The sequence below is a fragment of the Astyanax mexicanus genome, chromosome 1 (genome assembly GCF_023375975.1).
Source record: "Astyanax mexicanus isolate ESR-SI-001 chromosome 1, AstMex3_surface, whole genome shotgun sequence".
Classification (NCBI taxonomy): Eukaryota; Metazoa; Chordata; class Actinopteri; order Characiformes; family Acestrorhamphidae; genus Astyanax; species Astyanax mexicanus.
In genome coordinates this window covers 110,044,528-110,071,983 of record NC_064408.1, presented here as the reverse complement: position 1 = coordinate 110,071,983, position 27,456 = coordinate 110,044,528, and the positions used below count along the sequence as shown (strand labels likewise).

At 37.8% G+C, this 27,456-nt stretch overlaps 1 protein-coding gene across 1 annotated transcript in view; it reads right to left on the bottom strand.

The window, feature by feature from the left end:
* galnt1 (UDP-N-acetyl-alpha-D-galactosamine:polypeptide N-acetylgalactosaminyltransferase 1) overlaps positions 1-27,456 on the bottom strand; it is a 218,950-nt gene that overhangs the window by 110,154 nt on the left and 81,340 nt on the right. The window contains exon 3 of the mRNA XM_049464310.1: positions 18,764-18,854. The gene's annotated coding sequence lies outside the window, so the exon portion shown is untranslated. The remainder of the gene's footprint in view (positions 1-18,763; positions 18,855-27,456) is intronic.

Genomic DNA, 27,456 nt, shown 5'->3' with positions numbered 1-27,456 from the left:
ATATTTGTAGAAATAACCCTGTTTTTTAATCACAATTTTCATGCATCTTGGCATGTTCTCCTCCACCAGTCTTACACACTGCTTTTGAATAACTTTATGCCACTCCTGGTGCAAAAAATCAAGCAGTTCAGCTTGGTTTGATGGCTTGTGATCATCCATCTTCCTCTTGATTATATTCCAGAGGTTTTCAATTTGGTAAAATAAAAAAATACCTCATTATTTTTAAATAGTCTCTACTTTTTTTCAGAGCTGTATATTAACACATTTTTGCCTTTCTAGGGATGTGTAAGGACGTCTAGGGACACTTACAATTACATTCTACGTAATCATTTACATTCAGCACTCAACCAACCAGCGAAAAGCATCAGCCAATCGCACACAGCGTACTCTTAACCGGAAACGACCGTCCACCTGCCAGTCCACACCTAAGCATAGAGTCATACACTCATTCTCACACACTTACTCCCAAATATCTTTTTTTAAAGTATCAATTTTTTTAGAGTAGAGTATCCAATTCACCTGATGTCCATGTTTTTGGAGTATCCACACAAACACGGAGAGAACATTAAACTCCACCCAGATAAGGACTTGAACCCTGGACCCCAGCACTGGAAGGTGATGTGCCAACCACTAAGCTACTGTGTCGGGTCAAAAATTATTCAACTCAAAGCAGTTTGTAGTCAGTAAAGACTGATAAAGGTATAGAAGATAGCAAAAACAAACAGAGCTTCAAAACATGGGTACATGGGTTTTTTAAAGCAGCAAGGTTAGAGCACTAACCTATTGATCACAGGGTTGTAGGTTTGACACCCAGGTCCACTAAGCTGCCACTGTTTGGTAAGGTCAATGATTCTTATGCTCCATGGACTGTCCTTGCTAGTGCTAGGCGATATGGGAAAAATCATATATCACGATATAGATTTTTTTTTATATCACGATAACGATATATATCATGATATATCACATTTAAGTATGTTTTCAGTTATTCTTCGAAAAATATGACAAAATCATATCATTGTTTACTTTTTTTCAAATTTATTTCAAAGTGACTTTAAACCCAACATTCACAAATGAGAATTACTACCTTTTAGTGCAGCAATATATATGTATTAAATGAAAACAGATGAGGGAGATACAGTAGCTAATTTTTTCAAAAGAACAATGCGTCTCCATTGTTCAGCTCTCATGAGTCTAACAGCGTAAAGCGTGTCGCAAACCGGCATGTCTGCGCAATAACGTAAAGCAGCGTCACGTCGCAAAACCACATTATGAAGCTTTTTTTTGTTAAGATTACTTTATTATCACTTATATAAACCGAGTTTATGCAAAGTGACCACGCCAATACATTTCATCGTAGCCGACTTTATTTATTTGCATGAATATTTGATGAAATTACAGTAGAAACGATAGGGACGATAGACGGTAAGTAGCACGATAGACACTTTTCTATCGCCCCCGCGATATTTATCGTCATGTTGCACAGCACTAGTCCTTGCCCTCTGTTTTAAATTTCCTAAGCTGAGAAATGTGAACAGAAGAACTGCAAATATAGTGACAATAAATGCACATTACATTATATTAAACATAACATTCATAGCCCAACTGTAGATCCTTAAAGACTGCTGGTTGGCTGTGGAAACGAGACAAGCTACAATCTTCCACAAACACTAGTATTTCTCATAATAATAAAGTGGTCAGTGTCTGAATAAAGTGTCTAATCCATGGTAGCGGTATGAGTCTAGTACTTAAAGAGCAGTAATGTGTGATAAAATGAGTTAGAGCTGTAAAAATAATGGGCTGCAGGGTGGTTAAGCCCTACCGCTTCACACTGTTCTTTTTCTCCAGTCAGTTAAAGCTCATTCTCTAACAATAACTCATTTGCAGAAAATTAGCCCTTATGTGACAGTCTTCAAAGAACTGTGAGGAAGCTGCATGGAGCTGTAATGCCATTTATCAACACATCTGAAGCGCTTTGTGTGTCAGTGCACTATGCAAATTACCAACCGCTTAGTCAGTGTGTGTATGTGTGTGTGTGTGTGTGTGTGTGTGTTGGTAAAAAATGAAATAAAAAGGTCTTCTCTGTATACGCATAAAAATCTGTGTGCGTCTGTCTGCGGGCAAGATACTTCTCTGCTGTAATTACATCATCTCTCCGCTGATTTAAAGCCACAAAATGTCCTGAAAGCGACAAGGTCAATCTCCCGCTCCTGATTGGTTGTAATTAGGACATCAGGGCATTTGGACAAGGCTAGATTAGTTATTCTGACCATTAACCTTCTCTTGGGAGCAGAAAGCTATTTCCGTCTCTTTGTAGAATAAACCCAAAGCTAATCGCGTGCAAAAAGTGAGGAGGTTCAGTCAGTCCTCGCTGGACATGCATGATTAGAAGCTCAAGCTTAATATGAAACTGTCACCAATATGAATATCTATTTTAATCAGCTACACATAAAACTCTGCATTATTCAAAAGTGGGACTGTATGGAAAAATGCAAAAAACTACATTGTTTAATTCAGTTATTAATATACCAGTACATTCATACCTGCATTTAAGGCCTGCAAGACATTCCAATAGCGAAGGAACGAAGGAAGGAAAGGAGGAAGGAAGGAAGGAAGGAAGGAAAGGAGGAAGGAAGGAAGATCTGATCATCAACAGGTGATTTTAAAGATTATTTGGTACAACAAGCAGTAGGGCTGTAAGAACTGATAAACTAAATTGATTAAAAATGATTATTAAATTAGTTTAAACTAATTTAATAACCAAATAGTTGTGTATACATTATTATATACATAAGTACAGTTGTTAACCCCATGTTTCATTATCTAATTAGTATCCAAAATAATATTATCCAAAATAATTATTTATAATTAAAAAAATTCAAACAAGCAGAGTAATTATTTTATTACTAACTACATTGCGAATTATTCTATTAATATTTAGTGCAATGGTGTTTCTTACCTCTAACAGGTAATGGCTCAATCAGGATAATCACTCATTTAAAAAAAAAAAATACATGTCAAACCTTTTTTTAATGTTTCACTACTTTACTACTTTTGAAAGACCAACATATTACAGATAATAACATTAAAACATAACTTTGAATTTTGTTTTAGTTTTTGTTTATTGCAGGGGGTTATATGTTGATTACACTTATTAATGCAAGCAGAAGTTTTATACTGAAAAAAACACTTTGAACTATTTTTCAGACTTTAAAACGGGTCAATTTGACCCAGAACATAACAGGAGGGTTAAGCTGGATGCATGTTGAAGCCCTGTGTAAAGAAGATTCAAGTTCGTAGTAAGTTAATTCTATTTTTTCTCTCACTCAGTGTTCCCAGAGCCAGCAAGAATAGTTAAACAAGATGTGTCCCTTTCTTTGTAAATTAATGTAAAATTAAAGAAGTAATCTCACTCGTGTTTATCAAACAAATTAGCCTCAGCACCCACCCTTCCATCATAAAGTCTGAAATGAAAAATGGTTTTCCAGAAGAATAGGGGAAAATAACACCTGAAACACTTCATAGCTTGGTATTCTCAGTGCCAACACGTCTTTTAGGTGAGAAGGAATGGCAACATTATAAAGTGGTAAATGTTTTGCCGTCCCAAATTTTTTTTGGACGTGTTAAAGGTCTGAAATGCAGGAATAGACGCTGAGCAGATAAACCATAAAAAATATCTTGGGTTTATACTGTCTGACACTAAAAAAGCTCAATAAATGTAAGAAACACTGTGTTTCCATCCTGTCACAAGTTTTTTTCCTGATTGAGGATTGTACAAGTAAGCATTCTAGTCACTACAGACAGCAATTATCCCCACTGTTTCTCACATATATATCTCTTTTTGTTTTGAGAAAGCACCGTCATTTTACACAGACGATTTGAATTGCATAATCCGTTTGAAATATGGAACCTTCATCTGAAGTCTGTTTGTAAGGAAACATTGAGAGGACACTTGGCAATGTTTCTTATTTGAGTCAGAGAGCTGTGAGACAACATTATTTAAAGTGTGGTATCCTGCGCGCTGGCTCCTTCAGAGTAATAGGCATTTCTCTCAGGAATTAGAGGTTAATAGAGGTTAAACTAAAAACTTCTATTGCTCTCTTGATCTGTGGCTCACACACACACACACACACACACTTTAGCATCACACTCACACTTGGTTTTCACACGGTTCCGCTATCCATGTTGCACGGCTGATTACAAAAGGAACTTTTCTCTCAATGCCTCTCGACCTTATCTGACCCTCATCACACTCCAATACCACACACACAAGAACTCAAGCACTGTGCTAAGCAAAGGTGTGCCAAGTACCACACTGTGTGTGTGCTTGTGTGTGTGTGTGTGTGTGTGTGTGTGTGTGTGTGCACCAGGCACCTATTGTGTTAATGCAGCAAGGGTGCGATGATTTGCTCTTCCCCACATGGCAATAAAAAGAGCCAATAAAATGGATAAATTAATTAATTAAAGCATACACTGTGTCCAAATATTTGTGGAGACCCCTTTTAGTAAATGCATGCAACTACTTTCAGCTGCACCCACTGCAGACACAGACGTGCAAATGCACATATACACACAGCTTATCTAGTGACTGTATAACCTGTAAAGACTGTACTGCCAATAGAATAAGACTCCTTGGAGCAGATAAACATGAACCTATTGGCACCATGCCTAAAGACTGAGCTCCGCCCATTCAGTACTTCGGGGATGAGTTGAGCCTTAGAAATGAAGGCTATTCCATGCGAGAAATTGCTAAGAAATTGAAGATTTCCTACAACGGTGTGTACTACTCCCTTCAGAGGACAGCACAAACAGGCTCTAAAAAGAGTAGAAAAAGAAGTGGGAGGCCGCGTTGCACAACTAAGCAAGAAGATAAGTACATTAGAGTCTCTAGTTTGAGAAACAGACGCCTCACAGGTCCCCAACTGGCATCTTCATTAAATAGTACCCGCAAAACACCAGTGTCAACATCTACAGTGAAGAGGCGGCTGCGGGATTTTGGGCTTCAGGGCAGAGTGGCAAAGAAAAAGCCATATCTGAGACTGGCTAATAAAAGAAAAAGATTAAGATGGGCAAAAGAACACAGACATTGGACAGAGGAAGACTGGAAAAAAGTGTTGTGGACGGATGAATCCAAGTTTGAGGTGTTTGGATCACAAAGAAGAACGTTTGTGAGACGCAGAACAAATGATGCTGGAAGAATGCCTGACGCCATCTGTTAAGCATGGTGGAGGTAATGTGATGGTCTGGGGTTGCTTTGGTGCTGGTAAGGTGGGAGATTTGTACAGGGTAAAAGGGATTCTGAATAAGGAAGGCTATCACTCCATTTTGCAACGCCATGCCATACCCAGTGGACAGCGCCTGATCGGAGCCAATTTCGTCCTACAACAGGACAATGACCCTAAACACACCTCCAAATTGTGCAAGAAGTATTTACAGCAGAAGCAGGCAGCTGGTATTCTATTGGTAATGGAGTGGCCAGCGCAGTCACCAGATCTGAACCCCATTGAGCTGTTGTGGGAGCAGCTTGACCGTATGGTACGCCAGAAGTGCCCATCCAACCAATCCAACTTGTGGGAGCTGCTTCTAGAAGCGTGGGGTGCAATTTCTCCAGCTTACCTCAACAAATTAACAGCTAGAATGCCAAAGGTGTGCAATGCTGTAATTGCTGCAAATGGAGGATTCTTTGATGAAAGCAAAGTTTGATGTAAAAACAATGTTATTTCAAATACAAATCATTATTTCTAACCTTGTCAATGTCTTGACTCTATTTTCTATTCATTTCACAACGTATGGTGGTGAATAAGTGTGACTTTTCATGGAAAACACAAAATTGTTTGAGTGACCCCAAACTTTTGAACGGTATATATTACTATTTTTTTTTTTTTTGATGTACAGAATACGAGGCTTAGTATATTATAAATATAAATTAAACAAAAATATATATATACTTTACTCATAAATCTGTAATACTAGTTAAGTATGTGTATGTGGTTTGTGTTTTTGCATATATACAGCTCTGAAAAAAATAAGAGATCACTTCAGTTTCTGAATCAGTTTCTCTGATTTTGCTATTTATAGGTATATGTTTGAGTAAAATGAACATTGTTGTTTTATTTTATGGACACCGGACATCATCTCAAATGATGCAAAGAAAACATATTCATAAAGTTTGTAGAGTTTAGAAATCAATATTTGGTGGAATAACCCTGGTTTTTAATCACAGTTTTCATGCATCTTGGCATGTTCTTCTCCACCAGTCTTACACGCTGCTTTTGGATAACTTTATGCCACTCCTGGTGCACTCTTGGGAACGTAACAGACATGCGGAAGTACATCCAATGTACCAGAATTTGATATATTACTGTGTTCTTAGGTGTGACTACATCCTGTGGCGACACTGTTTTGAAGTGGATTTGTTCGCATATTCATTAAGCACACAAAGGTCCAGTTCTACCAAGGTTTAAAATAACGTAAGCTGACCTTGTCAAATAGTAAACTCAACTGAGTAAAATTTTCTTTCAGTCAAGTTTAGGTCCTAGGTGTATCCTTAGTACCAAATTAAAATTATTATTAATTGTTTTATAGAATATATATAAATTAAGGCAAAGTAAATCACTATGCTTTAAATAGCTTCCTAAAGATTCATAATGAAATGAAAGAAAGATCACACTGCAGAAATACACTGCTATTAGCATGTGACCTCTATTAGCAGTAAAGCATTCAGGCTCATTTCCAGTCACGACCCCTTTTCCGTATGCAGGATTAACCCAGGAATAACCCTGGAATGCTACAGGAGTGTGGAGGGCCTGGGTCTTAATCTATCGGCGAGAGTGTTATATGTGTTGACTGCTGTAATGATTAATTCAGCTGGTACACAGTCAGGGATTTGTAAGTGAAAAAACCCTCTACACAGCTGGCAAGCCTCATTACGCTGATCACACTCACACAGAAAGAAAGTGATCTAACTGAGCTGTAGATATGATGCCCTGTTTCTGTGCACACACACACACATACACACATACACACACAAACACTAGGGGTGTCACAATTCTCTAAATCCTCGTTTCGATTTTATTTCCGATTTTAGAGTCACAATTCGATTAGATTTTTTTTTCACTGCAGAGAGGCTTATTTCAAAAGGTGGGCTTGATATAAGTGCTGCAAAGTGATACAAGTGATCTGTAATACACCACTTTAGACACTAAGGGTCAAATTTAAATTATTTAATTAAGATATATATGTAATGCCATCTAGTGACTTTTTGGTAGCAGCAGTGTGCGCTATTAAAACAGCAATGTGCAACATAAAATAAATAATAATAAAAAATACAGGAACAGTCATGTACAAAATAATAGAACAATTAGAGCCTTTACAAACTAAACTCTATCCTTCTATTTCTTTAATGAAAAATAAGACTCTGTCCCTGAGAATGACATGTTTTCTCTTTAATAAAGATATATTATTAACTTTATCTGAGAGAAAGATGCTCCTTAAGGTATCAAAACTATTAACATATTTGAGGCGAGACAAAACAAGTTTTTTTTTTTTTTTAAGTTTTTCTTTAAAAAGATGAGAATGTCCACATTTTCTGGAGAAAGGACTGCTCTTTGAGCAGTCAAAATGTCTGCGGCGTCGGCTACAGTGTGCTGCGCCATTTGCGTAGCACGCATCGATCCTCTTTTTGACTTCGAGGCTCGAGACCATGACATAATTACGATCGATTTCGATGAAATACCGAAATCATGACACCCCTAACACACACACAATATATCATAAATAGAGATATACTCAAAACATTTTAACCAAGACCATTTCATAATATCATGTCTGATACACAGGCTAATTAATGTATTTGATTTAATAAAAAAAAAGTAAGAGCATGGATCAGGAACAGATTACAGTCTTGAGTAAATTATAATGTTGAAACACTTCAATTAAAGATCACAGCATATCCAGCCTTAGAAGTAGGGGTGGGCGATATGGCCCTAAAATAATATCACAATATTTCATGGTATTTTCGCGATAACGATACTCTTGGCTTTTTTCGAGAATACACTACTGCAACAAAATTTTTTCTTATTGCATATATGATATGATATGGCACACCCTTATCATAAGTGAGATTTTAAAAAATACAATAATTTTATCAGATTTGTAACAGAAATCAGTGATCCAGAATGTCATGGTACTATAAGTAATGCACTCCAAATATCTCCATATATTTAGGATTAAAATAAAAAAATAAATGATACTGGACAGATATAAACTGTGTCTAGTAGATACAAAATGGGAAATGAGAACAGTGTGAATTTTTCTTTTGCTAAAAACAGCAAAAAAAAAAGTAGTGCCCTGATGTGGGTACCCTGGGTGGGTGATATGGCACGATATTTCAGGGTGTAATATCGTTCACAATATTAAAGATTTCACGCGATATTGATGAAAGGACCAATAGAAGCTCTTTAAAATGACCTGAAATAAACTCATTTTACCACTAACTTATAATAACATTTTTTAACACACACACACACTTTGTATGTGATGTATTAACAATGTCCCTGTTAACTAACAGAGTAAAATTAAATATTAAAGAAACACTATTTTTATTATCTCTAAAAAAAAATTCACAGATTCACAGAGAATTTAGCTACAATAAATTGACTATATTTAGAAATGTGGAAAATTTCAGTTCTACCAAAATTAAAAATAATCAGAACAAATATAATCAAATTCTTTACATGTTTTTAGAAATGTGGAAATGTAGTGTTAAAAAAATAAAGCAATAAAAGGCACTTAATAAATGTCACATCCTTGCCCTGTTTCCCTGTCGTCATTTGTAGCTCCGCCCCCTCATTACCAGTCCCCAGGTTTTCTCTGTTTCCTTTCCCGCCTTGTGTGTGTCTTCGGTGTTAGTTTTTCAGTTCTTGTACGTGGATTACGTCTATCTCGGTTGCGTTTATGTTCTGTGTTTACTCTGAGTTGCTGTTTTTGCTTCATTTTTTGTTTGTTTTCTGTTTTAATAAATATTATTTGCGTTTGTATCCATGCAGCCGTGACAGTAAACATAATTAATAATACAATTAATAATATTACAACAAATAATTTCACTTGGAAATTAACAACTTAGTTTTTAGGATACTAAATTAAAATAAAGCAATGTTCAGAGACACCAAATCACACAAAAGAACAGCAGATCTGAAGTATGGAAATGCTAGTAATGTAACAATAAACTCACTGATTACTGATATTAACAACTGCAGAACAGCAGACACAAGGGCAAGATATTCACATACTGAATATTCAGGACCCCAAGATACTGCATATATAGTTTCACCTTCTGTCATCCAGAGTAAAACAGTTTAAAAACAAGTTTCTGCAAGGAGGTGTTAAAGCAGACTGATGAAGGTTATAAACTACAAAGCTCTGTTTCTGTATGTGGCACAAACCCCATTATTTTCTTCTTGGGCAAACCACCTTGGCTAATGGTGTCACCTGGGTTGTAAATCCTGGGCTACTGCAGACATATAAACAATAGCTGTTCAGTTAAAGAAACTGATGAGAATAATACCTTTGGAGGGAAGCTGCCAGCTGGGCAGATTTACGAGGACATGAGTTATGAACGATCGACCGGTGAGAGGGCAAACTGAGACGATGTGATCAAAGTCAAGACAATGAGCTTCTGTAGAGAAAAATCCTCTCTCCCGGTCTACAGCCTGTTATAACAGACCTGTAGAGAAAAGCCAAAAAAATATATACAGATCATTTATCTCTTACACCAGAGAGTCAAGACCCAAATTGGTCTCTCAGCCCAGAAACTTAAGACTTGGGATCAGTGGCAGACTATGAAGGGCAGAGGCGAAAAAACATAGCAGCACCCTTTTAAACTGAAGGGCAGATGGGCACTCATTAAACTTTCTTGATCTAAAGGGCAAGTCATAATTTATTGTAAGAAGGGACACCTATCACTTTTTCCCAGAGGTATGGCAGCAAAAAGGACACTTTGTCTTATTTTGCCATTTAGAGATGCTTTTCAACAATAGGATCTTCGTAGGGCACCTAGCTCCAGTCCACCAGTGCAAAGAGATTCTTCCCAAGGATTTAAGATTAAACTTCGCCTCCTCTCCCAGAAACTTTAGAGTCTTTCTCAGAGACTCCTTCCTGGAGAACCAAGACTTTACTTGAATTTGTGACTCAAATTCCAATTGTTTCCTTACAAACTCAAGACAAGACTTAAGACTCATTAAGCTGAGGATGCTGAGGAGTTTGGTTTCTAATCCTAGAAACTCAAGACTTGTAGCCCAGAGACTTAAGACTCAGCTTGGTCTCTTATCCAAGAAACTCAACACTTGGCTTAAGACTCTCCCAGAGACTTAAATCTCATGTTGGACTTTTCTTTTCATACATCATCACAATGAGGTCAATTCAATCTGGACTCATGACTTATCTCTAACTCTTACTCTCAGAAACTCAGGACATAAAACCACAGAGGCTCAACTTCATCTCTAATCCCAGAAACTCAAGACTCATATTGGACTCTTCTTCCAGAAACTCAAGACTTGTAGCCCAGAGACTTAAGACTCAGCTTGGTGTCTCATTCAAGAAACCAGACACTTGACTTAAGGCCCTCCCAGAGACTAAGGCCTCATTTTGACCTTTTCTTTTCTTGCATCTTTATAATGATGTAAATTGAATATGGTTTTATGAAACTCAAACTCTTCCTCTCAGAAACTCAAGACAACAGACCCCAGGGGATCTACTTTATCCCTAATCCCAGAAACTCAAGACTCATATTGGACTCTTGTTGCAGAAACTTAAGACTTTTAGCCCAGAGACTTAAGACTCAGCTTGGTGTCTCATCCAAGAAGCCCAACACTTGATTTAAGAACCTCTCAGAGGCTTAAGCCTCATCTTAGACTTTTCTTTTCTTACGTCTTCATGAGAATCATGACTCAAACTCTAAATCAAACCCAGGACATAGAACCCTAGAGGCTCAACTTCATCTTTAATCCCAGAAACTTAAGACTCATATTGGACTCTTCAAGATACTCAAGATTTGTATCCAAGAAACTCAACACTTGACTTAAAACTCTCCCAGAGACTTATGGCTCCTCTTGGACTTTTCTTTTCTTACATCTTTACAATGATGTAAAATCAATCTGGACTAATTTAAACTTCAACTCTTCCTCTCAAAAACTTAGGACATAAGATCCCAGAGACTCAACCTTATCTCTAATCCCAGAAACTCAAGACTCAAATTGGATTCTTGTTGCAGAAATGCAAGACTCGAAACTCAACCCGAAAGAATAATGATTCAACTTGTACATTTCTCTTTAGAAAATCAAGACTCAACCCAAGAATCAAGACCTAACATGAACACTTCCCTTAAAAATTAAGACCCCTGAGCCTCAAGAATCAAACTGGACTTTCACCACAGACACCCAAAATCTGACTCAAGACTCAACACAGGCTGTTCTCTCACTGCAGAAACTCAAGACTCAACTTTCATATGCCTGAAACAAAGGACTTGCATTAAGCACACTGTGCACATCTCTGCACTGTTATTTATTTTTTTATTGATTACCATCATTCATCAAAACACCCACTGAGACATCAGGATGTGGTCAGGAAGCTCACAGCATGGCGGAAACAGGATATATTAATACTGCAAGAGCAATAATACTACCTTGCAATGATGATCAACAAATTAATGTTTCCATTATATATTTTATATGATTCCATTTATATTTTCAGAAATAACCAGTAATGCACTGTGCAGTTAGCAGAGATAGACATATTTTGAACCCTGAATGAAACCCTGAGTAAAAGCATGCTAGGCAGTTGTAAAATATTGCACAGTCACTAGTAATTACATCCTATTCACAGTTCAAATTTAGAGGCATCACACTTTTCAAGCAAATAAATTCAGCTGCTTCCTGCAAATCTTATAATTTGCATGTTTCGCAGTGTGACTGAGTCCAACTGGTTCGCAGTATTTAAATACACATAAAAAAGTAATAACACATTCCACAGACTGACTTCAGTTCCCAAATCTCTTTAGATACTAACTAATCGTGCGCTCAGGCATGTATTTAAATATGTAGCGGTTTGTGTGTGTGTGTGTGTGTGTGCATGAGGGTATTAGCATGATAACCTCAAAGAGAATATTCAGCTGGTTAGGTAGGATGGGGCTGCCAGACTTAGTTCCATAATTAACACGCAACCCAGACATGGTCATGCATAATAAACTACAAACACACACACACTAAACACACTACACACACACACACACACACACACACACACACACACACAGTTGAAGGATAAGCCGGTAGTTGGGCTGCCTCCCACAACAGGGTACCCCTTCCAGCCAGGGTGATCAGCAGTAATTACACTCCATCTAATTCACACACACTTCAATGAACTGGTCAGAGTAAAATTTAACTCTGCAAAACTCAGAGTGAAGAAAAAAAATTATTACACTTATTAACCTTCTAAACTAGACAGAATTAAACATATTAACTAAATCATAACCTTTCAAGCAATGTGAAATCTGGAATTAGTTACAACGCCATGTAATACTCAAAAAAACTCCATCAAAACACATCTAGAGTTTTTATCTCCTAAATAGGGAAAATCTGGAAGAGCAAAGCTGATCTATCAGACTCCACCATAAAGAAAATGAACTCCAGGAAACATATAAAGTTTTCCTGACAAAAATCAAAAGTAAAGTAGTTTTATTGTCAATTCTGCACATGTACTAGACATACAAAACCTTTAAAATTATGACTTTGGAACTTTAAAAAAAAATAAAAATAAAAACAAAAACAGGGGTTAGATCACAGTTAGCTCAAACACAGTATGAGTATAATACCAGCCGGTAAACATGGTGGTGGTAGTGTGAAGGACTATGTATTTTGCAGCTTCAGGATTCAGTCTTAAATCCATGATCTGAAGCTCAGGCACTCTTGAATTCAGCAAGACAAGGATCAGAGATCCTAAGAAACAAAACAGGTTGTTTCAAACAAAAACGGTCACTGTTCCTCTTAATCATATTTATTCTAACATGGATTGAAAGGGATTGTTACTGTTAGTAAAACACATCAACTGGCTAAAACAGGCAATGCGTTAATTAAAGCGACTGTGAGGACTGGTTCCATCTGCTCAATATATCACTGGAAGCCGATCACACTATCAGCTTCAGACCAGGATAAGACCACGCAGACCTGAGGCCATTTTGGAAGAGTGCTGATGATGTCAGTGGGTCAGAAACTAACCTTGCGTGCATGTGTGTGTGTGTGTGTGAGTGTATGTGTGTGTGTGTGTGTGTCACAGCTTGAAATAGACACACACTGCTAGCAGGAAACCCTCAAGGCTAACCGGCTTTGTCAAGCTAGAGCAGAAGGGGAAGTGGGCAAGATGTATCTGGAGAAAAAACACACACTTGGAGAAAAAAATAGGCAGAGAGAGATAGAGAGAGAGAGAGAGAGAGATAGGAGAAGATCCAGTAAGAGGATAATTAGTCTTCAGTGATTAAGAACCCCCGGAAGGCCAGTAGAACCCGTTCTTTTCTAATAAAAACTGCAGAACTGGAGAGGAAAATCCAGCTCTCTAAATACGTTCCCGCCCCCGTCATGGTTGGGTACTTCCTCTTCTTTTACTCAATGATGACTCATTACAGAACAAACCCTAAAACCAACATTTCTCTGAATATACATTCTGACAACTCGTCTACTTTTCTTTTGACTCAAATAAACCACAAACTCTGCAGACACACGAGCTGAGCTCTGAGCATTTCCCAGTTAAAGGTAAAGAAAAACATTACGTGGAACTGGAGAGTTTTAGGTACTATATGTATAAAAGAGGATGATGCTGCCTGTATAATTAGATGCACTGAGATTGTATGGGGGAACCACACATTTAGGGAACACCACTAAGCCGATAGTTTTGAAGACATAAATATGCTGTCAGTGGCAATACTGACACACACACACACACACACACACACACACACACACACACACACACACATCGTATCAGCATTAGAGAACACTGATACATGAAACAGTTATTGAATTGCATCTCCTTCCCTATTTGCCATACTAACAGGCCTCCAAGCCTAGGTTTTAAAACCATTTCAGATGGTCCAGAACACAGCAGTGTCTCTAGTCTAGTCAGCCAAATCATCCATGTCACCCCACTGCCTATTGAGCTCCATTGGCTACTAGTTGCTTCTCATAATAAATTCAAAGCTCTTACAATCGCCTACAAGAACAGCTCCTTCCTACCTGCACTGATCACTCCTGAAGGCTTACGCTACCTCCCGGCCATCTATTGATAAATGTACAGCATTATTGGATAAAAGCGTCTGCCCAATGTAATGTAATGTTATGGTGCGTGACTGAGGCAACAGCATGTCCTTGGTGTTAAATTATTATGCATTCCTACTTAAATGTGTAAAGAAAGCATTTTAAACAAGCAGTTATTTAACAAGTAAAAGGCGTTCTTTCAAGCTTATTATAAATCTTATTTGGGATACAGAACACTGCCATCACCAAAATAAAGCCTATAAACATTTGTAGTGAAGTCAAAGTTGGTATCGGTACTAGGGATGGGACAAAATTTTGATATCGTAATATATTGTATAATAAACATTACCGCTGGAAACTAATCAGTACTGGCAGATACTTCATCATTTTAGATGACAGACATCAGAATTGGAAGGGGAGAAGTGATACTTGCCATCATTGATGAACAAAGAAAGTATCCAATACAACGTAATCTCCAATACCAATTACATCAGAGTTCATATGAGCTCTAACTCTAACTGCTTTCTACTGTACTGTATAATGATCCTTTTGTTACATTAATTTAAAAGCTGTCTGACCAGTGGTAGGATGTTTCCCCCCTTTATATATAAGCCTTGTTCCTTCCAAGGTTTCTTCCTCTTCCAGTTCTGAGGGAGTTTTCTTTTGCTCTGCTGTCACTGGGGGTTCTGTATTATATGCTTAATGTTTTGCCTGATTCTCTGCCCCGTGTCCACATTTCTGTAAAGTTGCTTTGCGAAAACATCAGTTGTAAAAAAAACTCTACAGAAATACATTAAATTTGATTTGATTCAAAAATAAATATATTTTGAAATGTATCCAGCAAAACTGAAGGAAAATATCAGAAATAAATCTCAAGAGTGTGGATCATGCAGCAAGACAATGACCCTAAGCACACAAGTCATTCTACACAAGGATGTTTATGAGAAGAATAATAAAAGCAAGGTCAAAGTTCTGTTCTTAATTCAATAGAAATGTTGTGAAAGTAATGGACCCACCGATACGTAATATTGGATCAATTTCATCAATAAATAAATGATCAAGTGTAATTTTTTTTATTTATGATTTATTAGTTTTAAGTAAAATCTCTACAAACATATAGACAATCCTTAAGGGTCCATTGTATATACAGTTATGAGAGTTTTTAAATTCATAATTTGACATTTGTAAGGTAATCAAGCATTACACAGTAAAAATGTGTATAACTCCATTTCAAGATTTCTCTTGATGACCGCAGACAGTTTGTGGGTTCATTCCATATATATTTATATTTTCAGTCATACCCAAATATGTGCAATACCATATGTTTATATGTAAATAGTGTTATTGTGTGTACTGTGTATACTGTAAAGTTATCTGTATATTTCTATTTAATTATTTTTTAAGTGTTTTTTTCATTGAAGTTTTTCACTCACATGTACACCTGTACTCCGTAAGATGACAAAAAATCTTGAATTTTAATTTATAATTCCATGTGTATAGCTCCATTTCAAGATTTCTCTTGTGGGTTCGTTCCATATATATATATATGAGTGTGAGGGGTGCATGGACTGCAAGAAATGTGCATTACAAAACAACAAAATGCATAAAACAATGCATCAGTTTTGTACCTAATTCCAGTTTATATAAAAAGGTCAAACCATGACCTCGCTATGCTGACACACACACACACACACAGCGCAAGAGTGTGAAGGCTGTAATAGAAAATGTGCTGTCAAAAGCAGAAAAAGGAACACAAATTGATTACCAATGCATGGCCTGGCACTAACAGCAAGTGGAATTAAATACTTCAATTTACAATCGCTCTTCCATTCTGTGGTGTTGTGCAGATCAATACGCATTACTGTCTATTTAGAGCCGACACTGCCACTGCACTGTACCAGCACCCACACACACCAGCACCTTATTAAACTCAGACATATTTATTAATATCTTCTAAAATACGCTTATAATTTACATTCTGTTTATACCTACACTCTCTTCCTCATTCAGCATGACACACACACCAATACACCCACACAGTATCAGGCCCTAAATTATACAAATACTGGACCCATCTCTCCCAGTGGCATTTACCTACCAACAAACTCTGGTCTTGAAAAATAACTGATATATACACTATACCTTCACCACAAATATTCTATGCATAAATGTTTGGAATTTACTACTTGCCTAGAACCATAATTTGACAAGACAGACAGACAGACTCAAACTGAGAGTGTAAATTCTTGTGGTACAAAAAATTAAAATATCACTGAAACGTTACTCTATTTCAGTAATTTTGTTTAAAATGTGAAACTATAAATGTATTACACATAAAGTGATTATTTCTTTTATTGTTGATGATTATGGCTTACAGCCAATGAAAACCCAAAAATCAGAAATTAGAATATTATATAAGATCAATTGGTACTTTTGGCAGTGTGGGCAGTGTGCTGCTGAAAAATGAAATCTGCATCTTCATAAAAGTTGTCAGTAGAGGGAAGCATGAAGTGCTGTAAGATTTTCAGGGAAAATTTTTCTATAAAACACAGTGGACCAGCACCAGCAGATGACATGTCTCCCCATATCATCACTGATCATCAGTAAATTTTACATTTCATTTGTAAATCAAGGGAGCAGAGTCTGGAGGAAGAGTGGAGAGACACACAGTCCAAACTGCTTGAGGTCAGTGATCTATAACACACTTACCTCAGGCCCGTAGCCAGGGGGGATCGAAGGGTTCGTTCGATCCCCCCCCCCCATCCCCCACAACCCCCCCTCAGCCACCCCAATCCCCCAGAGTAGTGACGAGTAAGAAAAATTGTTAATGTTTCTCTTTACACATTTTGTTCAGACTGTTTTACACCAATCCAGTAGGTGGCGGCAATTCCCCCATTTCTGTTCTTAGCTTGTGGAAAGAATAAGAATCAGGGGAAAGTTACTTGAGAAAATGGATAAAAAAGAAGACAAGGAGCGAAAACGGAAGAAAACGGCGGTAACATTGTTACTAATATTGGTGACTTGTTCAAAAAAGGCCCAAAATCGGTAAGCTGCTGAGTGCAGGCTTCTATTTCTTTACAACTCCCCTGCGTTAAAAGTGCCGGGCTCGGCTTAGCCCAATAGTATATTGTACATGTAACACCGGATTATTACTGTTATTATTGCGATAAATCCAATGTCTGGATTTTAGTTGATTTTTAAGAAATGTAGGTTAAGTGACAATAACATTCAGTCACTCACTTTGCAATTCTGACGATCAAGCTAGGGTGTATTTTACTCTCAACATGCCTGTTGCTCCTAAGGCCATATATAAAATACAGTATAGAGGTGTAAAAAGGGGGTTAACCTCTTAACACGCCCTGGCCCGCCGGCGGGCCAGAAAAATATAATATTTAATATCTGGCTGTGTTTATGAATACTTATAGGTTCAATGTAGACACCCAATATGCCATTTTAAAGCTTTTCAGTTATCTAGCCTATTTAGCCGTATCTCATTTCAGAAAATAAACATTTGGGGCGAAATATGCCTGGTTTATGAAAGTTATGAAATATTATTTTCATATTTACGTTTTTCGTACGTCCATATTTGATCGAATGCGGACATGTTATACACCATTCGAACCGTCTGCCTCTCCGGATTACGGAACTGTGTTTAGAGTTTAAATCTGCTTGTGTTTCGCTTTGTGTTTACCTCAGGACACTCGAGACACACACCCAACCCCCTCCAGCGCTTCCCCCACACTCTTACCTTCAAAACGCAATCCAGTCACAATTCTCACATATATCCAAACAGTGCTTGAAATAATTTGAGGCAGAAAAAAATAATATCAACTTTAACGCGTTATTAAAAGCGGATTATTGGTCGCTCCACGAATCCACGCATATCTAATGAATCAGCAGACCCTCACAGACCAGACGGTATGCAAATGAGCTCTGTCAGCCAATCAGGCGCCGAGTTCAGCGAGCTGAAGGGGGGTGGAGGGGGGGCAACGAAGTCCCAGCACAGTTATAGGAAGATTTTAATAAGACAGAACACTTCAATTTATATTATTATTAATTCATGTTTAAGTTTTAATGACCATACCGATAGTGTTCCTAATGAAGTAATTCTTATCTATTTATGTCAATAGTAGAGAGATAGACAATAAAGGACAGCAACATCAGAGACAGACAACTGAGGTGAGCAACAGAGACAGACAATGAAGTCACATCACAGATGTAGGAAGTTTGAGTAACACTTACATTTATATCAAATTTATGTTAACAGTGGGGAGCAACAGACGAACAAATAAGGACAGCAACAACAGATTCACAACAAACTTATAATAAATAAAATATGTCTAAATTAAAAGGTTTGAAGTGTGCTCGTGTATTTAGGGGGCATTGGAGTAGAGAGCCAAATGAAGTCCACTTTTGGGGGAAAAAGATCCCCCCCCATCACAATGCTGGCTACGGGCCTGTACCTGTAGGCAGAAATCAGGATGTAGTGAAGGGGTCTCCGGTCCTACGGAGCTTCAGATCCCACTGCTGACACCTGCTACTCACACATGCCTCCTGTGAAAAACAGCAAAATAAGACAACTAATTAGAAGGTACTATTAATAACCAGTGATATCACTGTTACCACTCTCATTTAATCACACATTATTTGAGATTCTGCCTCTAGAACCAATACATGCATGATCCACCCACCACCATGCTTAACAGTTCGTCCATAACATTCTGTGCACGTTTTTCTCCAAATATGTGTTTGCTTATTGCAGCCATCTAGTGAGACTGGATTTAATGGTAAGGATGCAGGAAACGTTTTCATATTTGTACAGTAAAACAGTGCAACACCACTCCAAATGGGGAGTGTTGTCACATCAGAAATCTGGACCAAGGATCATGTTCCTGTTTGTAAAAATGTATATATAAGGTCTGGATAATTTTGATTTATTTCAAATAATTTTAATCATTAAAATGTGAAAATATTGTAATCAAGCCTTTAAATTAATTGAATAAAAGGAAAAAAGGCATTATAGTAATCTATACAATAAATAATCATTAGATCTTTATCTTCTACTCACTTTATCACTATTCACAGTAACAGTAACTCTGATTAGGGGTGCCATAACATTTGGCATGGCAGTCTGTATATCCAGATCCATTCCACTCTTCAAATGTGAAAAAGAATCTGAATGAGTTGAAACTGCCTTGAAGGTTCAGACGATTCTCTGACTGTGCGGCTTCCATTTTTTCCCTCTGTACCACCTTCAGTCAAATCTTTTTGTCTCTTTTTGCGCCGTTCCCCTCCCTCTCTCCCTCTCTCTCTGTACTGCATTCACAAGTGTGCGTGTGTGTGTGTGTGCGAGAGAGAGAGAGAGAGGGAGAGAGAGACAGAGAGAGAGAAAAAGAGAGAGAAAAAGAGAGAGAGAATCAGTTATTCTGAGTGTTCTCCTGAACAGGGTTGCTCTGGCCTGCAGCATTCGGAGCCAACATGAATAAAATATCAGCATGCAGTGCAACATCTCTATCAAAGAGAAGTGATCAGGAGATCAGCCTTCTGCACACGTTTCTGCACACACACACACACACACACACACACACACACACACACACACACCCACACGGCGGGGCAGTGTGTGTATCACTGAATTAACCAGAGTCATCAGAAGCACTTTTCTAATCCTCGCTCACCCTGACACAACAGTGCTCCCCTGTGCATGAGTGTGTATGCCTGTGTGTGTGTGTGTGTGTGTGTGTCTATGTGTGTCTATATGTGTGTATTTACAAACTTCATGCAAACCTGATTACACCACCGGTGTTTGTGACAGTTCTAGCGGTAGCTCCGCAGAGATACCATGGCAACGGCTGCTAGGTGAACAAAGAACCAATTAAAGGCCCTCGTCTGTGGGAACATCTCTCTGACAACACACGCCCTTGCTGTTCCAGAGGTGGGGGAACCCAAGAGCAGCTGGAAGTGATACAGACCTTAAGATAAAATGGTAATGCTATACCTGTACCTTCTCTTTTTTAAAGTTAATGTGTCTTAACTTACACTATTTTCCCATTTTTAGAACAGTGCAGCCTTTAGTTGTGTCAACCAGTATCAAGAAAACCATTCTAATGCCAAGAAACAGAAATCAACAGTATGTGACACAGGACAAACCTTTGATTTAAAGGTGTCCTTCTGCTAAAATGCACTTTTTCTTGTTCTTTGTGAAATACTATAGGTCTCTCTGAGTTGTATATGAAAACAATATGTACAAGAAACTCTTCCTCAACCTCCATTATCTGCAGTAGCTAAGAAAAGAAAATATTCAGAAAAACGAGTCAAATCAGGAAAAATACTCGTGTCTACATCAACCCGTGAATTAGTATTCATGGCCCCGCCCACCTTGGCTTGCGACCGCCCACAGGCAGAGCTGAAGCCATGAAGCAGCTAAACTGCACTCAGCAGGGCATTACACATGTTGTAAAGTAAAATATGACATTGCAAAGACTCTTATTAGTGTAAAATTTATTTTTTTAAAACATTTCTAACTGTTGTCTCGCCATCTTGCCAATCAGAGGTGATATGTTTGCATGTATGAATATTCATGAGCAAGAGCCAAAATCAAATCCTGAATGCCAACCAACAGTTAGCCACAAATCAGACCACACACACAGTTACAGTTGCTAAAACTTTTTTTTAAAGAGCCAGTAGTTTTGAAACAAAGTTTCTCATTCAGCAGATGGAATAAGAACCAGAATACTCTTATTATATTAGAGAGCTGGCAGGAGCCAAAAGTGTGGAAGTCTAATAGAGCTTCGTCAAATCCAAAGACTAGCATATCTTATCTGTGAAACATGGTGGTGGAAGGTTTAACGCATTGGCCTGCTACAAGCTACAGACCTAAAGCTTTTATAAGTTACATTTTTTATTCTATTCCAAAAGATTTGGTAGTTGTGCACTGAAACGAACTATAGGGCAACTCTAGGCACTGGACATGAATGTAAAATTAGAATGGGAGGTGAATGGGGGAACAATGATGAAAAAAAAAGACAAATAGACGAGTGTGGCTTAAAGAACTACAGTCTTCCTATATGGTCAGTGGAGCTGATGAAATGGACAATAAGTGTAGAAACAAGAATGCGGTATTATCAGGGTTCATACACTTTTTAACCAATAAATTTCCATGATTTTTTTCATGACTTTTCCAGGCATTCAAGGCAAATTTTCATAACCACACGATTTTAAAGCATTAGTGCAGACATGGACAATGAAACCAAAAAATCAACTAAAACTATAATTAAAATGTATTATAGTAGGCATAAAATCAATCTGATAAAAAATAGGTGAGACAAGCTTCAGTAATAAAATGTGTGTCAGATCCTGAGAGCTCTGTTGTGTAAAGCTAAATTACTGAATTAACTCTGAGCTGACGTATTTTTTTTTAGCTAAAAAAATATATTTTTTTCATATATAAACTGAAACACAAAGGTTTGTAGACCAAATTTCCATGACTTCTCCAAAACTTTCAGGGTATTTTTATTTTTCCAAAACGTATCCAGGCCACCTTATCCAGTTTTTCATGACCGTATGAACCCTGTATTAATGTAATGGCTGTTGCACCACCATATTGAAGAAATGTGAAACTGAATTGTACCAATGACGCCCAGTATTAAAACAACACACACACACCGGACACAGCCAGCAGAACACATGGTTTCAATGGACGACTTGGTGACTCTGTACTTAAGGAATGCATTTATGTTACTCAACACTTTCACTGCAGTACTTTAGTAACAACACACACACACACACACACTCTAATGCTGGTACCGCTGCCTGGCTCGGATGCAGCAGTGTCTGTGTCGTGCTGCAGCTTGCCGCTGATTTCCTGCTATAACATTAATTCAGTCTCACAGAGGTCAGGTCAGACGTAACGATCTGCACGCTCATCAATCCAAATGCCAGGAAAAATCTCTCACCGTGCAGGAAACACACACACACACACTCATAATTCACACCAGCAGCATCAGTCTTAGGTCAGGCCAAAGCCCGCGATCAGCGCCGCAGTCGGGCACCCCAGGAGGAAACGACCCTGATCGTCATTCACACTGACATCCGTCAATCACATCCACAATAACACGCAGCAACTGTCACCGCGGCAGGATGAGCCGCGGTCACCCGTCGATACGCTCGTCAATAGTCCAACAGGGGTCATCATGATATGCTCTGATAAAACAGGAAGTAGAAACCATGCTGTATGTATTTCAGCACCAGCGAGCTCGCATTCAGTTACATCGTGCAGTGTTCTGCCTTAAAATATCAGCTTTAAAATCACTGCCATGATCCAATGACTTGTAAAAGGGAGAATAACTTCTGCATCATTCACATTCTGGGTAACTGAAATCTGTGTAGCGACAGGGCAGCTACAGTTGCAAGAAAAATTATGTGAAAATTTTGGGATTACTTGGATTCCTGCATAAATTGGTCATTAAATGTGTTCTGATCTTCATCTAAATCACAACAATAGACAACACTGATTTTTTTTTTTTATGTAGAAATCCAAGTGATCCTAAAGGGTTTGCATAGTTTTTTCTTGCAACTGTACATAGAAAATGAGATTAATTTGAGCAGGCCTATATAGAAAATGGTAGCACTTTAAAATAAGACTACCTTTATAAAGGGTTTATAAATGGATTACAATTAGTTTATTAATGGTTACTAATTAGGTTGTAAATGCCTTATAAGTCATTAATAATCAGTTATAACAACATACATAAAAAGGGCAACAATGACCTGTTGTTTGCCAAATAGTGAACCCACGGCCCTTTTACGTATGTGTTATAACTGATGATTAATGCTTTTTAAGGCATTTACAACCTAATTATTAACCATTTATAAACTAATTGTAAAATATTCATTTTTTTCAATATTCATTTTTGTAAATGGAAAGACGCTGTCCCACCACTAATAGTCTAGATGGAAACAGGGGTCCACGAGCACATAGTGGATTTTTTTTCGCCACCTGTTTTTTCTTAATCTTTGAAGTGCCTATTTTAAGGTTCTGACAGGTAACAGGATGAAATAATGTCCCATGACATTTATTTTTAACCCTTTAATGCATCTATGATAATTCCGAACCTGAAAAAAAATGAATTAATTGGCATAGCTCCTTAAGTTAACAACCTATACAGACAAATGAGCACACTTTTCCATACAATACTGGACCAAGGAATGTGAATGGAATGGTTATTTTTAAGTTTTTTACACATTTTGACTTAATTCTAGGACAAAAATATAAAAAATTAGCAAAAAATGTTAATTTGCCTGTATGTTTTCCTATTATACTAAATTCCTGCACTCTAAATAAAAACATCCTGATATTCGTCTTAATCATTAAAGTGTCTACTTTGAGATTCTGACAGGTAACAGGACAAAAAATGTCCTGTGGGGCTTATTTTTAACTTTTTACTGCATCTATCCCAATGCCGAACCTGAAAAATAATTAAGAAATTGGCATAGCTCCTTCATTTAAAAACCTATACAGACAAATGAGCACACTTTTCCACATAATTCTAGGCCAATAAATTCAATGGAATGGTTATTTTTAAGTTTTTGACACAATTTGACTTAATTCTGGGACAAAGAGTTAAAAAAAAAAAAAAAAACAGAAAATGTTAAGGTTGCATGTATGTTTTCACATTATACTAAAATCCTGCGCACTGGATAAAAACATCTTGGGATTTTTCTTAATCCTTGAAGTGTCTACTTTAAGATTCTGAGAGGTAACATGACAAAAAATGTCCTGTGGGGCTTATTTATAACCCTTTACTACACCTATCCCAAATCCGAACCTAAAAAAATATGAAGACATTGGCATAGCTCCTTCAGTTAAAGCCCTATACAGACAAATGAGCACACTTTTCCATACAATTCTGGGCCAATGGATTCCATAGAATGGTTATTTTGAAGTTTTTCACACATTTTGACTTAATTCTGGAACAAAAAGATAAAAATTTGCAGAAAATGTTATGGTTGCCTGTATGTTTTTACATTATACATTATATTCACATTATGAAAAGTCTACTTTTAGATCCTGACAGGTACCAGGATGAAAAATGTAATTAGCTGCAGAACTAATTGATGATAAAATCAAACAATGTACTAAAAATAAAAGTATTAGTATAGTGTGGTACTAATAATTTTAATCTTCATTATCACCATTGAAGAGATCATCAAAGTCTATCTTTTAAATCTCTGTCCCTTCCTCCTGATCACCTGTCCCCTCTCCAATCAATTCTATCTCTTATGCTCTTGCAAAAATGTCAACAAGAGAAGTAGGGAAGATAGTCTTCTCCCAACCTGTGCCCTGGTCGTAAGGGTTTGGCCTTTCAGATTTTGGCTGATCTGTCCTTTTTTAGCAGGCATCCCTGTAGTTTACGCTGTCTACTTTAAAACTTGCACCCAGGGCTCTGTTAACACCCACCATCTTTTGCAGCATCTTGGTTCTCACAGCATTAATGGAGGTCAGTTGGCCAATGGACATACATAACATTATCTCCTGCTGGAGCTCATTGCTGTCCTGCCACAATGTACAAAGCTGCAGCTTCTTCAAGGGAGCAATTTTGCCCTTGAGAGCACTGGTGCAGCGTAGTGTCCCAGAAGAGTGCTCCAGTATTTAGATCCCAGAGATTCAGCTAGCTCAGAGACATTAACAAGTTTACTATGAAAGCCAGTTCCGTGGTCAAGAATCATGGTAAGGTTGACACTGCTGACATGGTAAAGGAGGTTCAGTAATGTGTCTGTGTTCGGGGTCTTCATCACACTGGACTTGTACCCCCACTTTACAGCTTGGTGGAGGTACAGGACAACACGGGTGTCTGTCTCCTCCTGGTTTGACTGCAGGGCGTGGATCTCTGAAGCCTGAACCCTTAACAAAATGTAAAATTTTTAACACATACCTGTATATTGAAGACGCTACAACTCTAGCGCTCCATTCAAATGTTTTAATACCGTTGGATATGTGATGACAGCTACAGTTAAGCACCGATAACTATGGTCTGAGCCTTTTTCAACTTACTTGGACATGTGACATGTAAAATGTGATGTTCCTTAAAAATGAAAATAAAGACTCGGTCCCTGAGAATGACAATTTTTTTTTATTAAACAAAGATATATTATTAACTTTATCTGAGAGAAAGATGCTCCTTACGGTACCAAAACTATTAACATATTTGAGGCTAGACAAAACAACTGTTATTTTTATATTTTCAAGTTTCTCTTTGAGAAGGTGAAAATGTTCACATTCTCTGGAGAAAAGGCTGCTCTTTGAGCAGTCACAATGTCCGCAGCGTGTGCTAGCTTGCGTAGGGAGGGATCGTCGATCCTCTTTTTGAATTCAAGGCTCGAGACCATGACATAATTTTGACCGATTTGGATTAAATATCGAAATCGTGACACCCCTAGTAATCACTGTAATTCATACAGTATGTACCTGAGAGATAACTGCAGGCAGAGGATTTCAGCAATCCCCTATAATAATTCTAACTGAGGATGCAGATTTTATAAGAATTTTTCACTGCCTGTTTTATTGTCACTGTGTTTTAAGGAACATCACATTTTATGCTCCTCTCAAGCAGCTCTAGTTCAAATGCTTCAAAGCTATTTTTTGGAACAGGAAGAGGCAGATTTAAAGCACTGTAGAAGAAAACTCACAGAGTATGCCATCCATCACGTCACGCCATCTCAGACGACTGAGCGAGCTAATGGAGAGTGAGAGTGTGAGGGGAGGGGTGAGCGTGTTTTAAAGGGTGGTGGAGCACGTGTGAACCGAAACACGGAGAAATGTGACAGTTCATGACACAGCTTACATTCCCCTACTGCTAAAAGATCCATATGAAATCACTTACACTCCGGGGGATTCCTGCCAGACAGACTGACAGCCAGGGTGAGAATGTGAGAGTGAGGATGTGAGTGTGTGTGTGTGTGTGTGTGTGTGGTGAGCATCTGCGGTGGCGAGGGAGACATAGCGGCTCTGTCCATCTGGTTGTGTACCACGCCTAAAAAGAATGTATCCGCCAATGGGATTCAAGTCAAAACACACACACTCACGCAGCTCAGTGTGTGTGTGTAAGTGTGTGTGTGTATGAGAAGGCATGCCACATGCTTAACCACTGCAATAAAACTGGCACATATTTCTCTGCATCATAAAACAATACAATAACTCTCTCAGGCTCTCTCTGGGCCCTCAGCTCCGGCTGTGTCGTTACTGCATTTGTTCTCTAATAAAGAAGAAAAACCCAGTGTTTAACCAAGCCGAGCGAAACCACGGATACTCAGCCAGACCCATAACTCTATATTAGCACACTGAAGTAAAACACATCAACAGACTGGCACACCATCAGACACAACCACAGCACTTAGATCAGACTGAAATCAGACATTGAAATATAAGAGAAACAAGGATCATAACTTTCATTACTGAAACTGACAGGAAACTAAACATTTCCATTGTACAATCCAGCCATCCTGACCTGAGATCAGACATTTCAATAGCACAGAAAAAAAAAAATCATACATTTAATTACTGAAACTAATAGAAAACTACATGTTTCCACTGTACAATACAACAATTCTGACCTGAGATCAGACATTTTAATAGTACAGAAAAAAATATCATACATTTCATTACTGAAACTAGTAGAAAACTACATGTTTCCACTGTACAATTCAACAGTTCTGACCTGAGATCAGACATTTCAATAGTACAGAAACAAGGATCATACATTTCGTTACTGAAACGAATAGAAAACTACACGTTTCCACTGTACAATACAACAGTTCTGACCTGAGATCAGATATTTCAATAGTACAGAAAATAAAAAAACATACATTTAATTACTGAAACTAATAGAAAACTATAAATGTCAACTGTGCAATCCAACAGTTCTGACCTGAGATCAGATATTTCAATAGTACAGAAAAAATATCATACATTTCATTACTGAAACTAATAGAAAACTACACGTTTCCACTGTACAATCCAACAGGTCTGACCTGAGATCAGACATGTATACAGTTTACATCTGTTATCATAGAATTCAATTCAGTAGTGCTGACCAAAAAGTAAATCATTCCCCCTATTTTGGCCTTCATTAAATAAGTCTCTTTCACAGTGCTGATC